We start from the raw sequence: 21,431 nt of genomic DNA, 5'->3' as shown, positions 1-21,431 counted from the left end.
CCACTGAGCCATAGTGCCCCAGTATCTTAATATTAATTATTACTAATGTTAATATTAATTACTAAAGTCAATTACTTTTCAAAGGAAATATAGGCTATACTCATTCATGTAGATCAATTTATAACTTGATACTCTCCTTGTCTATTTAAAAAGAAATCCCATAGAATTCATAAATTAGTAACTTACAGTTAGTTAAAGGGAGAACAGTATTGGTGAAGATGCTTGCTACCTGAGATAGAATATAGGTAGTCCTAGAGGTATGAACATCTATTTAACGTGTTCAAAGTTACGAATGCACCCCAAAAGTATACTTATGATAGGTGTTCAAAATTGCAACCAACAAGAGGCCTTTGCAGTCATGTGACCTGGATTTATCACTCCTGAAATGGTGGCCATTTTTAGTCCTATGCCTGCCCATTGTCATCTGCTGTTATGATAGGCAATTTCCGAGGCTCATAGGGTCAGCTTTCCTTCCCTGGTCATATGACAAACCAAGATCAGAGTCTGCAGCCAGACTGCTATTTTTTTCTCCTTATTGCTGCCGGGTGGACAACTAGAGGAACGAATCACTCATTGCTGTCCTTATTGCTTTTTTTGTTGCTGTTGCCTAGAGGACTGGAATATTGTAGTTGCCTTTGTAAGTACTTTAAATTTTTCTTTTTCATTATAGTAATGTGCTTGTTTGTAAGTAATTTATAAAGATAACATTTCTAGCTATCATCCACAGAAAGCAGATTTAGTACTGTAAAGTTCCATTGCATTACACTGTACTATTTGCTTGCATGTAGTTTTGAGATTGCTTCCAGAAAGTTCCTTTGCATTCTCCTGTCCTGTATACTTGCATGTAGTTTGAAATTGCTTGCAGAAAAATGCTCTGCATTCCGCTGTACTGTCTTTTGTTTTGCCTTGAGGATTAGTGTGTACTACTGAAGATTGCATGTAGAACAGCTGATCCACCCAATCCAATTTCAGTCTGGGCACCTGTTGCAGGTGCTGTAGTTTGGAGATGGAGGGCCACCTGGTCTTGCCAGAACAATTGTTGGGCGGTCGACATTCCCTCCAGAAGCTCCAGCTGTTGAGCCCTGCAAATTCTCTAGCCTCTTGGTTCACAAATGATACTGGAGCAAAGAGTAAGCCCATTAGTGTCATACCTGGAAGAATATCTGTAATATGGTGGCAGCTCAATTCCAAAAAACGATTCAAGGGTACTCAGTCTTATTCAAACATAGGCAGTAGTTTATTGGCTTGCATCAGACTTGTAGGCCAGCTTAAGCATGTCAGGCTATGGAGCAACAGCTACACACATCTGCAGAGGAGCAAATGTGTGGCTATATCATACAAATTATACACTGTATATATCATTTTATACCAAACATACAGTAGTTGTATGATAATGTCATGATATATCTAGTATCATTTTTAATTTTTCTACTAGACATCTGTGCATACAGCTATGTCCTTCAACAGCTCACTATCATTCCCTGTCAAAATCTGTTGCTTGAAGCTCATAACTCATTGTTCCACCTATGATGGAATTGGCCTTCAAGGGCAGAATGAAAAATAATTATTTCATCCAGTTTATTGAATTTGATTATACAATAAATACATGATTTCAAAATTGTATGGGATTTTTCTAATATTTTCATGACAATATGCTTCAAGGGTAGTCAAGAGGTTATACATAGAACAGGTCTTTATGCTAGAGAGCAAAATTGTACTATGTCTGCAACTGAAACTATACAATCCCTACACATCTTAGGATATCATCAGACTCCTGTACTTTTGAAGCTCAGAAGTTCTGAAGAAAAGTCATTAATACCATACATCTCTGTATTTTCATCTTGTATTATTTGTATAGACATTAAGAAACTAGGAAAAAAGCACAAATAAAAAAATATTTTTGCTGTTAGTAAAGTAAAAGATGACATTTTTTGCATAACAGATTATTTTCAATTTAGTGAACTGCTTTACATTTATTTATTTTTGTATATTCTATCCAGAAACATTGACTATCTGATTTCAAAGATGTTCAATTTATTTTGTTGTTCATGTAGCAAGAAGTATGATAAATTTATCTCAATAGAAGTTTTACTTACTTACCTGTCAGATTATATATTCTTTTCTGTTTGTGACTAAGTTAATTTTACCCCACCACCACCCCAGTTGTATTGCAATCAAGACTTTTTCCTTAGATGTTGGGGAATAAGGAAGATGCAGTGCATTAATTCTTGCTAATAAACATTGTTTAATACAATTATCTTAATTTCTACTGGATGAATTACTTTCAGATGCTAGTGGAGTAAAATACACTGAACAATACATGCTGAAGCTTGTACTTAATTATATTATTGTAAGCATCTCTCCTAAGTGCATGGTAGCCATGTCCATACCTGTTCCAGGCAGAGCAGCTGAAAACTTTCAGGCACTTATGGTGATATCATAAGAAAGCTCTAAAAGATACAAAACAATGTACTGAAGATAAAAAACAAAGAATATGAGAGATAGTGAATATACTTAGATAGGTTGCGAAAAAGACAATGGATTTACACAAGATCAATTGGGAAAACAAATATTGTGGATTTATAGAGATTAGTTGGAAAAACAATTAAAACTAGGCACTTTTCTTTGCAAACGTATATTATGAAAGTTCTTTAGTTAGTGTATTAGGGTTATATATAACACTGGCAAAGCTAGCTTTTCTCAAGATGAAGAAAATCACATGAGAAGGACCTTCTGATCACTAGTAGTAAAAAATTAGTGGAAAATACTTTAGAAATAGGAGTGACAGTAGTTTTGCATATATTTTAGAACATTAAATGTACCTTTGTTTGCTAGTATTCTATAACTGCTGTAAGAATATGCATCAGTCTGGTTGCAGAAGATTATTTTGGGTAGAGTGCTTGAAAATATTTAAATAAGAACAGTTGTGAATCTGTAATTATAGTTCTGTTCTGTGCAGTCTTTTAAGTAGAGTAGGTCACAACGTTTTTAGGCAATTATATAAGTTCTAATCTGGAATGTTATCTTATACTAGCTACATTTCCTAATGAGATAATAGTTAAAATGTAGAATCCTTCCTCAGATATGGAGAGTGCCTTACATGTCCTATGATCTCTACCATTGAGGCAGTCTAGAATTTTAAATGTGAAAATGAATGAGAGTTATAAATCTTAGTATATATGATTTTTCTATCCAGTGGTTGGCAGCATTTATGAGGCACTCTGATCTCAGCCAAAAATTACAGATTGCTTACTGGTAGACTGGCACAGGACTCTTAATTATCTACATGTACTTTGGATTAGCTGATGCATAGTTGTTGTTAAAGTTGTTATTATTAGTACTATTGTTCACAGTAGGTTTTTTTTTTATCTTGACTGTTACATAGTTTTATCAACTCAAGGCGACAAACACATTTAATACTCCTGCCTCCTATTTTCACCACAACAACCAGCCTGTGAAGATGTTAGTCTGAGAGAGAATGACTGGTCCAAAGTTACCCAACTGGCTTACATGCCTAAGGTTGCCCCAAAATTAAAAGCAGCTTGTTACTCTCCCTGTGATAAAGCAATTTTGTCTTATCTGGAGAGAGACCATTAAAGGTTAGTCTTATATACTATTTCAATTCTGTATAACTGATCATCCCATAGAGGCATTTTGGTTAATAAAAAAATGTAACCAAACCAAATAATTCTCAGCTGAGAAATTTTTGGAACCCCTTTTTGTGTATACTTTATATTCTTATGTTATAAATTCATTATAAATGTTGGAAGATTTTCTAGGGGATCATATAAACTACTCCAGAGCATGCTTCACTATGTTTCTTTCGACTTGCATCGCACTATTCATGTGACATATTGAAGTCAAGAAGAAATTAAGTCATTGCAGAGATATCATAATCCTGTCATTTAACTTCCCCAGGTCAATGTGGTAATATCATAATCCTGTCATCTAACTCACCCAGTTATGCAGAGAGGGATTAGACTTTCCTTGGCTTGGCTGTTTGGAGTCATTTTGACCCCACCATCATTTAACTTTTTTTCTGCTCTGGAAACAGAAATGACATTCTATAATACGTCTGCAAAACAGGGCTTTTAAAAGCACACTTGTCTCTTTTTACTCAAGGTCCCCAAGAGGCTGGAAAAGAATAAAGTAAATAAGTCCCAACTTTTTATCCTAATATGTTCATCAGAAGTATTTCACCAAAAAAAAAAAAAAAAAAATCAAGGAAGGATATCCCCTAGTGAAAAGTTGTGGCCATTAAGTGATTGGTGATTTCATGTGCAGCCATGTATTTCCAGGGCACAGTACTTGAATTAATTGCCCCAAGGAGCAGTCAGTGATGTCATCTCAATAAGCTTGTATATCATGTGAAAAAGAAAGGCCTTTTTATTTAGTAAGAATATCTTTCAAATAAATATGATAGTGGTTTATCTGTGCCTTAGCTTGTTCACCTTACAGACTAGTTGTTGGCCACTGAGAAAGTGAAATATCAGGTTCTTATTTCTGAGTCAGAGAAATAAGTTTTTCAAATATTTCTGTTGAAAAGTGAAATGGCTGCATTTATTCTGGTCTTATGTTTTCTATTCAATATAGGAATATCTTAATTTTTTATAATAAAGTAAAAAAGAATGTTCTTTTCAGTGTTTTTAATTTAAATATAAGAAATTCTGCTTATGATAGATAGTTGGAAATATGATTATTACATTGAGCTCCCCTGAAAAATGTTATTGATTGTGTTATATTGAATGTTTTCTTTGATACATATACATTTTAATAGCTAGACAGCTTGTCAAGAGAATCTTGATGAGACAATCACTTTTTATGACTGAAAGATTTATGTAAAGAAATACTAGTCCTGGTATGTATTACAAACTCAGATTTTCTCAAATAATTCTGAACATTCTCCTGGTTAAAAATCATGACCTTTGGTGAGGCTTATTCCATTAAGAATGATGAAATTACCAGGCTGAAGGGTACTAGAATGGAACTATATATTGGCCTATACAGTTTGGGTGGGGCAGGGTAGCTTTCAATTTAAATTTTAATGCAAAATTCTAGTAAAGTTCTTTGTATACCGAATTAACTGTTGAAGATTTAAGATGCCTTTTTCTTATTGAAAAAAAGGATGTCTGCCTTATTTGAAAGGCTTCTTAAAGTGTGAACAGATGGAATATAATTTTATCTTTCACGTATACAGCATGATTACCCTCCCTCCCCAAAAAAGCATTCTTCACAATCTGGGTACTTGAATTATGTGTGCACGCATGCATGCACGCACACAAGCACAATGCAATCAGAAAGTATTCAAACCCCATTCACTTTTGTCAATTTTGTTATGCTGCAGCCTGATTCTACAGTTTATGAAATCCATTTTTTTCATCATTAATCTACAGCCAGTACCCCATAATGAATAAACTTATGTTTTCATTTTGTCATTATGTGTAGATAAATGAGGGGAAAAATGGTTTGACAAAAGTTAAGGGAGTCTGAATACTTTCTATATGTACTGTACATATTTTTAAATATATATTTAAATTTTAAATATTTTTATAGTACCTTATTTATATTTAAGTAAATCAATATGTTCTCATTCAACAGGTATGTTGACAGAATTATTTTGAATGTAATCATGTTTACTTTTGGGGAATTAATCTGCTTGAGTAGTTTCATTAATATTTGGGGAGGTATGTATAAGCTAACTTCAAATGTATCTGAAAAAAGTTTCAGTATGACAATAGCCATGAGAATCAGCACATGACATTGGAGTATTTAAATGTACAATATTTCAAATTTAAAAGTATTTAAATTTAAAATATAAAATATTTTAAAGCCTGCGTAAGGATCTGCATGTCCTTTCAAGAGCTTCTTATATATGACCAGTCTTGTTGCCAATGAGATGATTTGAAATTTTAGGCAGATTATTTTAACATTTTGTAAACCAATTGCATAAAATAATGCATCCTATATCCAATATAGGGTGCGTCCTATATCCGATTTAGGATGTATAAAATAAGTTGTTAGTAAAAAATGGATGATGGTAAGTTTGTGCAGATTCCATATCACCAAAACATTTCTCAATGAAGATACACCTACATGATGCTAGAAAGTTTTGTGGAGATACATCCACAAAGCTTTAGATTAGAATACACTTAACAGTTCATGTCCCCTATATTTATCATTTCAAGGTTCAAACGTGCAACAGTTAGAAAAGTTTCCTATTATTTTTTACAAGCTATGTTGTTTTTATAAGTTAAACTTACTTTTCAACTTTTGCTGTGATTTTTATTAGAGCAGTAGGATTGTAACCAATCCTTAAAGTATGCTTCTAGATGAACTTTAGAGACAGAAATCAGTTGGTCTCTAGATTCCTTTACAAAAACTCTGTTTTATAACAGTGTTTAAAACAAAAACTTTTTTTTCAATCGAATACATCTGTTGCAAGTGATAGGAAAAAATCCAGAAATCTCTTTAAAATATAGCTGTCATATATTTAAAGCTGAAATAAAGGATAGAATAGAATAGAATAGAATAGAATAGAATAGAATAGAATAGAATAGAATAGAATAGAATAGAATAGAATAGAGCTGAAAGGACCTTGCTCAAGCAGGAGAACCCTGCTCAAGCAGGAGAACCTATACCATCTCAGACAAGTGACTGTCTAGCCTCTTTTTAAAAATCTCCAGTGATGGAGCACCCACAATTTCTGGAAGCAAGCTATTCCACTGGTTAATTGTCCTCACTGTCAGGAAGTTTCTCCTTAGTTCCAGGTTGCTTCTCTCTTTGATTAGTTTCCAACCATTGTTTCTTGTCCTGCCCTTTGGTGTTTTGGTGAATAATGTGACCCCGTCTTCTTTGTGGCAGCCCCTCAAATACTGGAATACTGCTATCACGTCTTACTTATTTCTTCTTTTATTTAGACTAGCCAAACCCAAGTCCTGCAGCCGTTCTTCATATGTTTTAGTCTCCAGGTCTTTGATCATCTTAGTTCCTCTTTTCAGAATTTTTTCCAAACTCTCAACATCTTTTTTGTGATATGGTGACCAAAATTGGCTGCAGTATTCTAGGTATGGTTTTACTAGGGTTTTATAAAGCGGTACTAATACCTCGCGTGATCTTGATTCTATGCCTCTTTTTATACAACCCAGGATTGTATTAGCTTTTTTGGCGACTGCTGCACACTGCTGATTCATGGTTAAGTGAAGGTCCCTCTCACAATTACTGTTTTTAAGCCAGGTCTCACCCAATCTGTACTTGTACCTTTGATTTTTCCTGTCTAAATGTAAAACTTTGCTTTTCTCCATACTGAAACTCATTTTGTTGGATAGGGCCCATTGTTGAAGTTTGTCAAGATCTTTTTGGATCCTGAGTTTGTCTCCTGCCAGTTTGGTGTCATCTGCAAATTTGATGAGTCCTCCTTCAATTCCCTCATCTAAGTCATTGATGAAGATGTTGAAGAGTACTGGGCCTCAACATGTATGTAACCTACATGTTGAATTGAATTCTGAAAAGATGAAGTGTTCTTGCAAATTCATTTTATAGTGAAGATAGATTTGATTTGAAAACTGTTTCAAGTAATTGACACTTCCACTGTTTTGCAGAAGTAACTTTGCCTTAATTAGAATTTCAACATCAGAGTCCCATCTATAGTAAACAGAACTTCTAACTTAGCAAAAACAAAGAACAAAGTCCATTATGGACATGTCTGCCAATTTTTGTTAACTACTTAAAAGCTTTCAACATCACAGTCAAGAATGTTGAAAACATTTTCTAATTTTTATTTTATTTATTACTAAATTTTATCTCACTCTTAAACACAAGACTCCTATTTTCCACACAACAATAACCCTGTGAGGTGAGTTGGACTAAGCGAGAGTGACTGACCCAGTAATTCAGCCAGCTTTGACTGTCTTTTACTTTCTAAGCCTTAATCTTAACCAAACTGGCTCTCATTTTCTAATGTTAATAGATGGCTTCACATTAGTATTTTAATAGGTTACCAAACAACTAAAATGATTAATTGTTTTTCATAAAACCAAAGAAGTGATAGATATCTATTTTATGGAAAGCCTTTGTCTTGTTTTGTCGGATGTGGCCAAAAGACTTACTACTATTGGTAGTCCTCGACTTATAACAGGTCATTTAGGGACAATTTGAAGTTATAATAGTAGTTATTTATGACTCAGTTTTGAGTCAGTTCCATGGGACCCACCCACAGACACATGAGTGCATTTTAGGTGCTTGGCAGCTAGCCCATATTTACAGCCATTTGTAGCATCTCACCGTCATGTGACCACAATTCTTGGCAAAAAGTGTTTGCCAGAAATCGGTTTTTACTTCTGGTTTCTAACAAAAAATGCCTATTGACTAAAATGGGTTCATGTAACAACCAGTACATTTGCTTAATGACCGTCAAAAAAAGATAAAATTGATCACCATGACTTACAACCATAACTCTAGAACCAGTGTTTGTTGTAAGTTGAAGACTATCTATATATACTTTCTTGAAAGTCTTTCAAAATCAGTAATCCTTAGTTTCACATTAATGAATGTAAGATTGTCGCTTTTTATATTACATTTTATTATTTTGTTTGAAAATATCAGTAGATTACATATATTCAAGTACATAGACAGGTGTATATAAAAATACTTAAATTTTTAATAAGGTTCAAGAGATTCAGTAACTTTGCTTCATCAAGGAGCTGGATTTTTATTAAATAACAAGGATTATGAAGAACGTCATCTGATAGGGAGATACCAGCAATTGAAAAACGAACTCCGTCATTTATAAGTAGTCTGAGTATAGCAGCTTATGAGCAGATTCTGAATATCCACAATTTCTGAAAGGCCATTATTATCAAAACGCAAAATAAAGAAATTGGAAAAACTAGCAAACTTTGTTCATGGATTAAAGAAATTTTGCAGAAGCCAATCTGGATCTGTCACCGGGACCAGAGGTTTCATCTTCCGAGCTTTCGGACTCCTGCTGGAGCCCCCATCCTTCAGGGAGCTTCTCTCTAGCCTAGAGAGCAAGATTTCAGAAGGTAAAATTATATTTTATGGAGGATGATATATGATGAATGCATGGATAATCTGCAGTTTTCTCAGAAGAAGTCTGGATATGGTGTGCCATTGTCTTCTTACGGAATGTTTTTAAAATCGCAATCCAGATCAAGCCCTGATATTTCCTAGTAATTTCTGTCTGAGGATTTTCAAGCCAGATCCTGCTTAGCTTGTGAATCCAGATAAGATGCTTCCAAGATCTGTATAAAGCCTTTGTAACAGCTAAAAGAAGTCTTGCTGGCCTACTTAAGGGCTAAAAACCAATGACTACATTTCAGAGCCTTGTTCAGTATATCACTTTATGTGTTAATAATGTAAAGCTATGTACTTCAAATAAATGTATAAATACATTTGATAAACATGTAAGAAATCCATGCATTCTTAAACCCAGAAACTGCTACATAGTTACATAGAATCATAGGACTAGAAGGGGCCCTGGGGGGTCTTCTAGTCCAACCTCTGTCCAAGGCAGTAATCCTATCATCCAGAACAATCTTTTTTTGAAAACCTCCAGTGATGAAGCATCTACAATTCCAGAGCAAGCTGTTCCATTGATTAATTGTTCTCACTGTTAGGAAATTCCTCCTTATTTCCAAGCTGAATCTCCCTCTGACGTTCTTTCACTCATTGCTTCTTGTCTGCCTCAGGTGGTATGTAGAATAAATCAATACCCTTTTTCCTGTGACAGTCCTTCAAGTATTGGAAGACTGCTATCAGGTCTTCCTTGAGTTTTCTCTTCATTAGACTAAGCATACCTAGTTTCCTTAGCCTTTCATCATAAGATTTAGCCACCAGACCCTTTATCATCTTTGTTGCTCTTCTCTGCACTCTTTCTAGGGTCTCAGCAATCTTTTGTATCATGGTGACCAGAACTACAGTACAGGTAGTCCTTGACTCATAACAGTTCTAAAAGAACTGTATAAGGACTCCTGCCTTGAGCAAGGGGTTGGACTAGAAGACCTCCAAGATTGCATTTGAAGTTACAATGACACTAAAAAGTGACTTATGACCGTTATTCACACAACCATTGCAGTATCCACATTGTCACATGATCAAAATTCAGATGCTTGGCAACTGACTCATAACTATTGCAGCAACTTTTGTGATCTTCTGACAAGCAAAGTCAGTGAGGAAGTCAGATTCACTTAAAAACTATGTTACTAACTTAACAACTGCAGTGATTCACTTAACACGTGGCAAGAAAAGTCATAAAATGGGGCAAAACTCACTTTCACTTAGCAAAAGAAATTTTGGTCTCAAATTGTGGTTGTAAATCTATATTCCAAATGTGCCACACCAGTGCAATATAGAGCATGAGATGTTGAGTTAGACCTTTATGGGAATCTTATTTGTTCATAAATACTTATGAACAAAAAGATGATTGGTGTTCTAGAACACAAAACATCCTGGAGTTAAAAAGTACAGTTCGTTGGATGTATTTTGTATTTAACATTGCTATCATCAGTTTGTGTCATGATAGTTGTGGCTATATCCCAAGACACCTTGTTCCATTTCTTACATAAGGAAACAACCTTGTTGACAAAACTATGTATTAGCAGACCATTATATATACAATACCATGTGATCTACTGTCTGAACTTATTAAAATTATATACATTCAGTATAGGACCGTTGTTTTGTTTTAGATTCCTTCACATGTTAAGTCTAATATAGTCCATTGTAATAGGTGTAAATTAGAACAACTTTGAAGTAGTTGATACGATACTCAAATTCTAATAATTTGAGAAGGATTGGGCTTTTTGGAGGAAAGCAGAAGGGCCAAAATAAGTGGATTGAAGACATAAACTGGGTGAGCAGGGCCATAATTTTCATTGTTTCACTGGTTTGTAGAGAAGATAGTAGGCTTTGTTCCCCTTTAAATCATAGCATTACAAAGATTCTCATTTGAAAATAACAAAAGTTCAGATGGTATATTCTTAGAAATCTTGACACCTAAAAATGAGTTGAGGGTCCTATGCAGCCTTAGGGCTTTTAATTGCCAACAACTCATTTTAGGCAGAAACTGAAATTTCTCACTAAAAAATGTTAAAGTATGGCTGAAAAATTATTTTGCTGATATACTTCTTTGCCAAATTAGGCAGATAGTGATATAGAGTAATAATTTTTCTGGCTTCTTTTCCCTTTTATTCAATTTGCTGCTGTAAATTGTTGAATATTACGTGTTTTCATTTGTATTAGTTTTTAATTATCCTGGTAGTTCTAGTTCTTTATATTATTTCTGCTTCTTTTCTATTGCAGTATTGCCTAAAAACCTTTTACTACTATATTGTAGTATATTTTACGTGATCTGCAGTTTACTACTACTGTCTAGCCAGCATGCTGTCATTTTGTACATGCTCCTTAATTTTTACTTCCCAAGTGGGTTATTTTGTATTTGTCCTTGTAGAAGCTCATTTTATTTCTCACTGCTTGTCTATTTCTGAACATTAGCTCTGCTTCTTCAGTGCTCACTATTCCTCCTATGTTCATATTGTCTGCAAATTTAATCAGTGAGCTTGCCACCCATTCCTCTGAATATGTGTGTCTAATAGGGAGGGGGGGGGGCAGGTGGACTGGAAAGAAAGTGCTTTGCATGAATTAAGAAATATGACAGTTAATATTGCTAAGTAGGCTAATATGGCCTTTTGTGGTTTTTCATTCACAGTTGCGATTTTTAAAGATCATATATATTGTAATATTTAAACTGCATTCAGATAATATTGGTATTGATTTTTTAAAGACATGCAATGTTAATGTCTGACATTTTCTCCTTTTTGAACAATTCAGTGTTATGATTTTCAAAGAAATATTTAAAATCAGAGCTTCAGATATGTTACTGGTATATATATTTTGATACAGTTTGCATCCCTAAATGAGGTCTGTACCTAAAGAATTTATACTGGTATCTGAGAATTTAAAACCATTTTTTAAAAACAAAATGGCTATGAAACTGGGCTATGAATTAAGATGTTACTATTAAATTTATATTTCAAATTTATGCCCAGAAACCACCCAAAGCAGCTAACAAAATAAATGCAAAATAATTATTTCAAACCAGATTTAAAAAGTAAGATACATTACAGATAGTTGTCTACTTACAACAGTTCATTTAATGACACTTCAAAGTTACAACGGTGCTGAAAAAATTGACTTATGACCATTTTTTACAGTTATCACCTTTGCTGCATCCCCATGATCATGTGATCAAAATTCAGATGCTTGGCAACTGGTTCATATTTATGACTGTTAACTTTGTCCCAAGGTCACACGATCATCTTTTGCTACCTTCTGACAACAAAGTCAATGGGGAAGCTAGATTTCACTTAACAACTGGATTGCTAACTTATCAACTGCAGGTGATTCACTGACAACTGAGGCAAGAAAGATCATAAAATGGGGCAAAACTCACTGAACAAATGTCTCAATTAACAACAGAAAATTTGGGCTCAGTTATGGTCGTAAGTCGTGGACTACCTTTATTAGCTAATTCAAATTGAAAAGACCTGCAGGATTCTGGGTTGAATGCAACTCCTTCAGGTCCACATTCCATCACTTGGAAATCACAGAGGAGACGGCATTCTCTTGTGTGGCCAAGAAATAAATCTTGAAGCTAAGATATATTTCAGAGGCCCTTCCTGCTGATATTAATGTGCAGATTGAGTCAGACTGAGATAGGTGATCCTTCAGGTAATCGGTTCCTAAATTATTTATTTTAAATCCTGTTCTGTATCTATGCCAGTAGTGGCGAATCTATGGCATGTGTGCCAGAGGCGGGACTCAGAACCCTCTCTGTGGGCACCGTTGCCCCAGCCTCCTCCCCCTGCGGCCCCCTCCTCACAAGCAGGCTGTCCGGAGGAGAGTCGCCCCTGAGCACGGCCTGCGCAGATCAGCGCAACCAAGGACATGGTAGCTGAGCAGCAAGGACAAGATTCTGCCGTTGTGTCCCGTCATGCGCAGATAATGCTGCAGGGCATGGGCGGAGGGCTTGGCCGCCATGGCACTGCGAGGCTGCCTGGGAGATCTGCAGCAGGCTGTGGAGGCAATGAGTGGCCCTGCGAATGGGCAGGCTGGGGGCGAGGCAGGGGCAGGGCCGGTATTTGGACATTAAAAGGTTCGCCATCACTGATCTATGCCATGGATTTTTAAGAAACTTCTACAGTACTCTGAGTCTCCATGGAACCCATGCAAAATAGAGATAATATTTATCTATCATTGCTTTGTTATTAATAAGATAATGCATATTAAATTATTTTGATATTTCAATTTTATTGATTTATTTTGCAGAGTTCCATCCTTACCCTTTTATTTTGTACCTAATCCATATAATGCTTCCTCCTCGTATGTTCCCGACCACAGCTGGGTGAGATTTGTTGGGCTGAGAGAGACTGGCCAAAGTCACCGGTTAGCTTGCTCCTAATGGAGGACTAAAGCTGACAATCATCCTTTTTCTAGTCCAGTGTCTTCAACTATTGTAGTATTACTCTACAATTCTATTTTGCAAAATCCATACAAATTGTAATATTTATCGTCAGAACAATATAGATTTGGCAAGCAGATTTTGCTGTTATTATGGTTTAAATATAACTTTACAGCAAAGTTTTAACATTCTTTCCCATGCCAGCAAATAAAATCAAGTTTTCTTAGGTACTACATTGTATTCTGTCACATGTTTAATCATAGATCAAATGGTACTTCATTGAATTGTTTTTTTCATACAGTTTGCCAACAAAAATCAGAAATATTTGTCAGTTTTTATCCTAGTGATTCTCTGACATTTTGAAACAGTAGAATGTCAGACTTAGAGAAGTCCATATTTTAACCTTGTATCTTATGTTAATAATTGAAGGAGGGTGTTTAACCTATCTAAAGCTTGCATGTTTTCTGTATGTTATATTTAAAGCATGCATAGTCAGGAAAAAATTAATTTTACGTAGTTCTAATCAGAAAGGGATCTGTTATGTCCATTTTATTTATATGATAAATTATCATATAATGTCCATTATATTTGTACTGTAAGTATAAGATTTTGGAACACTCATTGCACAAAAGATGAAGAAAATACATCAGAGATAAGAACAAAATAACACACATTTTTTTACAATATGTGACCAGGATAAAGGAGAATATTACAGAGCCAAAAAAATAAATGCTTCAACTAAGCTTAAGGCTGAAAATCTAGAGTCTATAAACCAAATAATTACCGTACTTATGTCTTCTAGACATCATGTATAATATTGTTTTCATTCTACATGAATTGGTTATAGCTAGAATATATGCATTATTGAAAAGGAATAGCATCAGAATGCTTTCTCTTTTTCTTCTTTCTCTTTATCTCATCATTTTTTTCCTTCTAAGAGATATACAATGTTGGCACTTTACTCTGCAAAATGTTTAAGTGGGTTTTAGAGAGATGCCCTTCTTAATAGCAGTAGAAAGGGGGAGGGAGATCTATTATCATAACGCTGTGCTAATGTAGGTTCTGAGTCATGTGACTGCAGAAAAGGCTATTATCTCAATGAAAAGGAAACTGCCTTTTAGAGGAGCAGGAGAACAGAAGCAAGAGGAATTTTCGAGTGTTCCACCATGCTGGATTGTCTATTTGATCAGCAGCTAAAAAAGGATTAGTTGTGGCTAGTTTATCAGCTGTCATTAGAAGCAGATGAGCAAGGAGATAAGCTGCTGTGTGCGCACATCCTCACTCAGCATGTGTTTTTGTTTAGGGCAAGACAGGGATAGTTTAAGTTAACACAGGACTTATTTTCTAATATTTTCTAATTCATTGTTGCTTGCTTTAATAAAACAAGCAGTATAGCGACATGTGTAAATAAATACCATAGCTTGACAATAAAGGAAAAGCTGCTGGTTTTTTATTGAATGGCAGAGTCTCTGGAAGATTGCAAGGAGTGTTTTCAGAAGTACAATGACTTCATATTTGGTATGTTCATGTCTTTTGTATAATGTAGAAGATGCAGATCATGACAATTGATCATTGGCAGGGCTTATCATTGGCATTCCTTAGCAAATAGAGGGAGTGTATCTAGCATATTCATTACCCATTTTTCTCACTTAAAAACTATTACTTGTAGTTTCATTAATAATTCCCCTGTTAATATTTATGTGTTATGTATTCCCTTGTAAATATATATGTATAAAAGTGTGGAATAGAAAACGTTGAACACTAAGCCCAGTATGTGTAGTAAAGTCAAGTAAAATAAAAGCTTTTATATATATATATATATATATATAAGCCCTGTTTTTCAGGATGAAGAAAGGCTGAAGAATATGCATGCTTAAATTGCTGTATAATTACAATGCAGTACTTGTATTGTTTTGACTGCTAATTCTAAAATAAAAGGAAGATAGGTATTTTATTATCTTTGTATTTACTGACCCAGGGCTTAAAATAGGTCATGTACTGTAATAGTAAATACGACTACATTTAGTAACTTCATTTTCTAATCCTTATTGCTTTAGTCTTTTGCTCCTGTATAGACAATGGCACTTAAACTTCAGTCTGTGTATCTGTATGATGCTGAATATTTTGATGCATTTAACCTTACTGACAGTCCTTACCTTTCTTTTAACCTTGAAGAGAAAAATAGCTTGATATTGTTAAATAATATTTCTCTGCAAATCTTTTTATTTTATATTCTTAAATGTGAAATGCTATTCTTGATCAGCTATCCTATATGCTTATTATATGAGCATTAAGCCTCCATGAACTCATGGAACTTGTTTTTCAGTAGATATGCATAGTATTATACTGCTACTCTTCCCCTCCCCCTACAAATATTACTAGGTGGGCGTTGTCAAGTTACTAATAGCTATATAATGTTGAATGCTTGTTAATTTCTTCTAAATGAATAGTAGACATCTTTAATATTGAACTTTTATATGATTGACTTTTTTTACTGGAACTAAACTAACTTCGGCATTTTTTGTAGACAACTATATTACAAATAGGTGTTTTTTAGCTTTTCTTGGAATATCATGGTACTAACTCAGATATTTTGTTTAATTTTCAAACAAATAGGGAAGAGTTTTACTTATGTTAAGACATCAGTGGGCAATGGGTATATAAAGAAGGTCCCCTTGTAAATCTTAAGAGCAAAGAATGATAATTAACCATGATACACTATATATCAATGTGTGGTGTTTCCACTTCCCTAAAATTATTTTAGCTGCACAGGTCAGACCTAGGCATTTATGTAATGGTTAAAGTTGAAACAGAAGACTAAGTTCTAGGCCTCCCTTTAGGAAAGAAAGCCAGTTGGATGACTTTGAACCAATTACTCTCTTTTAACCCAACCTATCTCACAGAGTTGGTTACTGTTGTGAGGGAAATAAAAGGTAGAATCATTTGATCTTTAGGTATGTTCGCCTTGCATTGAATGTATATGTCAGATAAAATATAATAACAATATGAAAATTCTGTCATGTTCTCAGGAATATTTAGTGTAGCTTATTTGTTTCTGGGTGAAAATGGTACATTTGTATTTGGAAAATTAATATATTTCTTCATGAGAACTTAAAGGATATTTACTTTATTTTATATACTGCTATACATGAACTGCTGAGATATGTTATGCATTATATTTTTGAAGAATTTACAGTGAAAAAATCATCAAATTTTCAGTGTATTTGAACAAAATGTTCTACATTAATCCTTAAGTGATTTTCATTATTTTCATTTATTTTGATTTTCACTTTTAATATCACATCTCCATTGTTCTGGGGATACCCCCAATTTTGGGAACATATTTTTGTGGGTAAGATCCTTGTATCTATAGTTTTGTATAACCTTTGATGGGTTTAGTCTGTTGGAACCATGACATTTTTCTTCTTTCATAAATAGCTATTAGATGTGCAGATTTTCTGTTTGAAGTGTAGATGTTCAGCACCAGCCTATAACCTCTTAAAACATGTTCATCCTTTCTTGGGATGGTAAAGCTGTTTGCTGCAGTTACAATATAAACCCAGGAAAAGACATACTTGGCTTAAGGAATTGCAAATAAGTGCTACATGCATTCCTTCAAGTGATACAAAGCACACCTTTGCCTTTGAACCTAATGTGCTAACTACACCATTGCCCTAATGGAAAGCACTCATGCATGCTTTTTCTGGACACTCTTACATTAGAAGGATTAAGAAGTATCTTTTAGTCTGGATCATGGAGAAGCACAAGAGACCTGGTTGAAAATTTAGTTATGCACAATCTCTTATTGTATATAATAGTTACGTTTTTCCCCATTGTGTAAGGTTCAAAACTCACTACTGTATTATATTCTGCCTGTTATAAAGGAATCTCTGCAGACTGCTAGCCTTAGCCTGAGAATAGATAGATAAGGTTCTATGGAGATTAAAGGGAGGGGTGGGGTCACTTCTGGACTTCTTGTGGCTACTCCATGCTTCAGGCCTCCCCTCTGCCTATCTGGGTGTTTCCCAACTGAGGGAATTGGGTTGTAATGTTTTCCTTTTGTATTGGATTCTGAGTTTTGGTAAATTAACTGCTGCTTCTGATACTTATGTTGATATATTTTGATCTCATGTGTTTAAGATATTAGATATGTATAATATAATTGGAACAGCCTATATTCTTCTATAATATCATTGCCTTGTGGGTATGAGAAGACATCCAAGAGGGAAGGTTACTGTGGAGCATATCTAATAACAGCACTAAAATGTGCATGGGCAGTCCCAACAATCATGGTACAGATTAGCTACCTAAAATATTTAGTCCTGTGGTCCACTCATCCACCCAATGCAGTGTCACAAAATTTGAGTTTTTCCACACATTACTCAGATGCCACTGCCTACACAATAAAAAGTAATCCTGATCAAATTCACTTAATTACAGCTTCTCAGTTATCAGACCTCATTCTTTGCTGAGGGATAGGTAGGTTACAGTCCCAGACATTTCCATATTTTGCCTCTAACAGCCACATCTTCCTAGCTGCTTCCGAGGTACATTAGGCTCTTTCAGAAATTGATCTATCCCAGAAAGAATGACCAAGAGTTGGAGGTTATGAAGTTGGAGTCCGTATTTTTATCATGAAGTAGTATGGGGAGGAAAAGATCCAATATTCTAAGTTATTGGGATTGCAAATAAGCACATTGTAATGTTCAATACAATGAATTTAAATATTAACATTTTTTATTAAGCAATATAGAAAGAAAAATATTTTAAGACTTTCATCAAATCATACATACTTGAACAAAGCTGAGCAATTTTGTCTTACAGAAAATCAGCTAAATCACCCTTGTGACTCATTCCTTTTGGAACATCATCATAGTGCCCCCACTATGATACTCTTTCCTAAGGCCCTAAAGACCTGGTTTTGCCAACAGGCCTGGGGAACCCAGAGTGGGATGGAGCCCATCAAGTGGTTTGTTTGATTGATTCTTGTTGCCTTCGGGGGAAAGGGATTGTTTTTTTATTGTTTGTATATTGGATTTTTTTTTTTTAACTTGCCCAGAGTCACTGAGAGTGAGTGGGTGGCCATACACATTTTCTTAAATAAACATGTGGAACAGGAACCTGAACCTGAATCTTCAGCAGTGTCTAGAATGCCCTCTGGGTCTGCACTATGTGTCTGTCTGCTCCTGAGGCATATCTGTCATGGAGAATGCAGAAATGCAGGATCCTGACTGAAGGAGAGGAGAATTGATCTGGATGAATCGCTTGGTTGCTTGGTGTGGATAGGCATGCATGTTATATTTCATGTATTTATTTTGTTTGTTCTGATACTCAGGGCAGCAGTAACAAATGCAAATCACAATTTATTCAGCCAGAATTAAAAAGCAGTTACTAAAATAATAATTAGAAATTAAAGGCTTGATGAAAAAGATATATTTTATAAAAGGGGGGGGTTGAGGGATGGGAAATAAACCACTAACTTAGGGAATACATTCCGTAGCCTTCAGACTAACCAAAAAAAGCTCTTTCCCAAATATTCCCAGCATTTTCTGAATGGTCATTCCTACTGATCTAAGTAACCAGTCAAGCACATGGCGGGACAGGCAGTCTTACAGTTATCATCCTTATGCTATTTAGATTTTAAAGGTCAGGACCAACAAATTAAATGGATAGATCATTCAGTATCAGGTATGATATGATCCTTGTACTATGTACCAGTCTGCAGTGTGGACAGCATGTTTTATACAATTTGCAGCTTCTGAATGCTTTAAAAAGACAGCCCCATAGAAAACGCACTCCAGTAGTTGAGTTGGTTGTAATTAAGGCATGGAAAACTTATGTCAACATCTGAGAAATAGCTAGGAACTCAAGGGAGAAGTCAGAAACGAGCAATGACACAGTGTTGGCATGGTTCTTGCTGGTATATCTGGCTTCTCTTGACATTCACTAGTTTATTTATCCATCATAATTCTTTAGAAGTGTGAGTATACTGTTATTTGTAACTGAGATGTTGATTGTCACAAAACAAATTGCCAGCCTCCAAATGCATCCCCATAGGAAAGATAATTGGACAGTAGTTTGAAATGTTGTCAACTCCTCCATTTGAATCAATCCTCCCTTCGAGTCACATGCCCTAGAGTGGAACTGTTTTAAAGAGTTGTAAAGAAATTCAGAAACTATGTTCTGATGCTTTCTCTAACTAATTATTATATCCAACCTAGCAGAGTCTTGGAATCAAATTATGTAAAAACAATCAAATATTAGCACAATATGTTACTGAACAGAAAGGAACCAAATTATTTCTGCAAAGAGAAGCCAGCAAAAGAAAGATTGAATTTAATGGGCCAGATCAGGCTGAGATTGTGGAGAAAATGAATCTAGAAAAATTCGCCATTTCATCAACATAGAAGAAGTATTTGAGCAATAGCAGGGTTGTTATTAAGAGATTGAAAAGAATTCTTAAAGCTATGCTACGCATGCTTTCCCTAATTTATTTAAGGAGTTAATGGGAATTAGAATAATTTGTCTCCTCTCAAAGGTTTGGATAGATTAATCCATTATTTATCAAATCCTTATTCTAATCAGTGGTTGTCCACTTGTAGCCTCTGAACTATCTCATTAGTTCCATGGAAAGTTAAAGGGAGAATAATTTTCCAGCTTTGGTTATTAGTATTATAAATGGCGGAGAATGTTAATAGACTAAGATTAAGTTTGCATACTCTACTCTTACTCACTATTGCCTAGAAAACCATTTCTTCAATGTAACTGGCTGGTTGGGTTATGGGTTTTTAACTTTACACCTTATAGTTTCTTCAGTTTCTGTTGGCTGGACTATCTTTTTGCATACTTATTTCTGGCCTTCAGCTTGTATTAATGATCCTTTCATGCACTTTGTCTATCCATTGTGGTGCAATACAGGGAAACCTTGTTTACTAACCAGCTCAGTAACAGGTCAAAGCTACAGTGGTTCTGAAAAAAGTGTAACATCTGGTCTTAGATGTTATGACTGTCACAGCATCTCCATGTCCTGTGATCATGATTTAGCTTCTTGGCAACTGGTATGTATTTACAATGATCTCAGCATTCCACAGTCACTCCCATTGACTGAGAATATGTTGATGCTTTCTTGACAGTACATAAGTGGCTTCCTATTGCCTTCTGTCAAGAGTGATCACCATTTGCAACTTTCACAGTGAGCTTCTAATAAGCAACATCAATGGGAAGCTAGCGGGGAAGTCATAAGTTGCAATCACATGACTCACATTTAACACCTTTAGATGACTTGCTTAACTATTGCAGCAGGAACTGATGTCATAAATCAGGTGCACAACATGATGTGTCAATTTACCAACATACGATAAAGTTTCCAGTCTCAATTACAGTTTGTAAGTGAGGACTGCCTATATTAAAGTGTTAGGAGTTTATTACATTAATAAATAAGAATGCACCCAAATTATTCTGTTTTCAATCAAAATGCAGTTTAAACCGTATTGTATAAGCAGTGCTCTTTCCATGACAATTTAGTAGCTGGTAGGGTGTTACCAAAAGATTCCCATCATGTACAAATTTATGTATCAAGAAGGATCTAGGTCACTGTTTATTGTATTGCCCAATTAATATTTCACCTAAGAGAAAAATCCTGTGTTAGCTTAGGTAACATAGGGCAACCTGTTGAAAATGAAACTTCTTTATTTAAAATAGGTGGATGATAGGATGTTAAAAAGAGCAATCCACAGTTCTAGCTCATCCAAGTTAGTAGAAATCTGCAGTTTAATCAGTATGGTGTTATTTCCTATTTGATCAAGTGTATTGAATTTGTAATTAGCAGGCCAAAATGAATGTACTGTGTTTGTAAAATTAAAAATGTTGTACCTAAGAAGATTTTTAATGATATGATTGTTATAAATTAAAATGATCAATTTTTCATCATTATTGTCTTTCTAAAGCATGGGTG

At 34.9% G+C, this 21,431-nt stretch overlaps 1 protein-coding gene across 5 annotated transcripts in view; it reads left to right on the top strand.

The window, feature by feature from the left end:
• NCOA2 (nuclear receptor coactivator 2) overlaps positions 1-21,431 on the top strand; it is a 138,271-nt gene that overhangs the window by 48,716 nt on the left and 68,124 nt on the right. The window contains exon 1 of one of the 5 annotated variants that reach the window (XM_039345400.1): positions 14,798-14,995. The exons of the other annotated variants lie outside the window; for them this stretch is intronic. The gene's annotated coding sequence lies outside the window, so the exon portion shown is untranslated. Of the gene's footprint in view, positions 1-14,797; positions 14,996-21,431 lie in introns of those variants that run through there. 5 annotated transcript variants of the gene reach the window in all.

This window comes from Crotalus tigris, unplaced genomic scaffold (genome assembly GCF_016545835.1).
Source record: "Crotalus tigris isolate CLP2741 ecotype Arizona unplaced genomic scaffold, ASM1654583v1 scf7180000017952.28453644438:3035480, whole genome shotgun sequence".
In the NCBI taxonomy this organism is placed as follows: Eukaryota; Metazoa; Chordata; class Lepidosauria; order Squamata; family Viperidae; genus Crotalus; species Crotalus tigris.
This window is presented reverse-complemented; position numbering and strand designations above follow the sequence as displayed.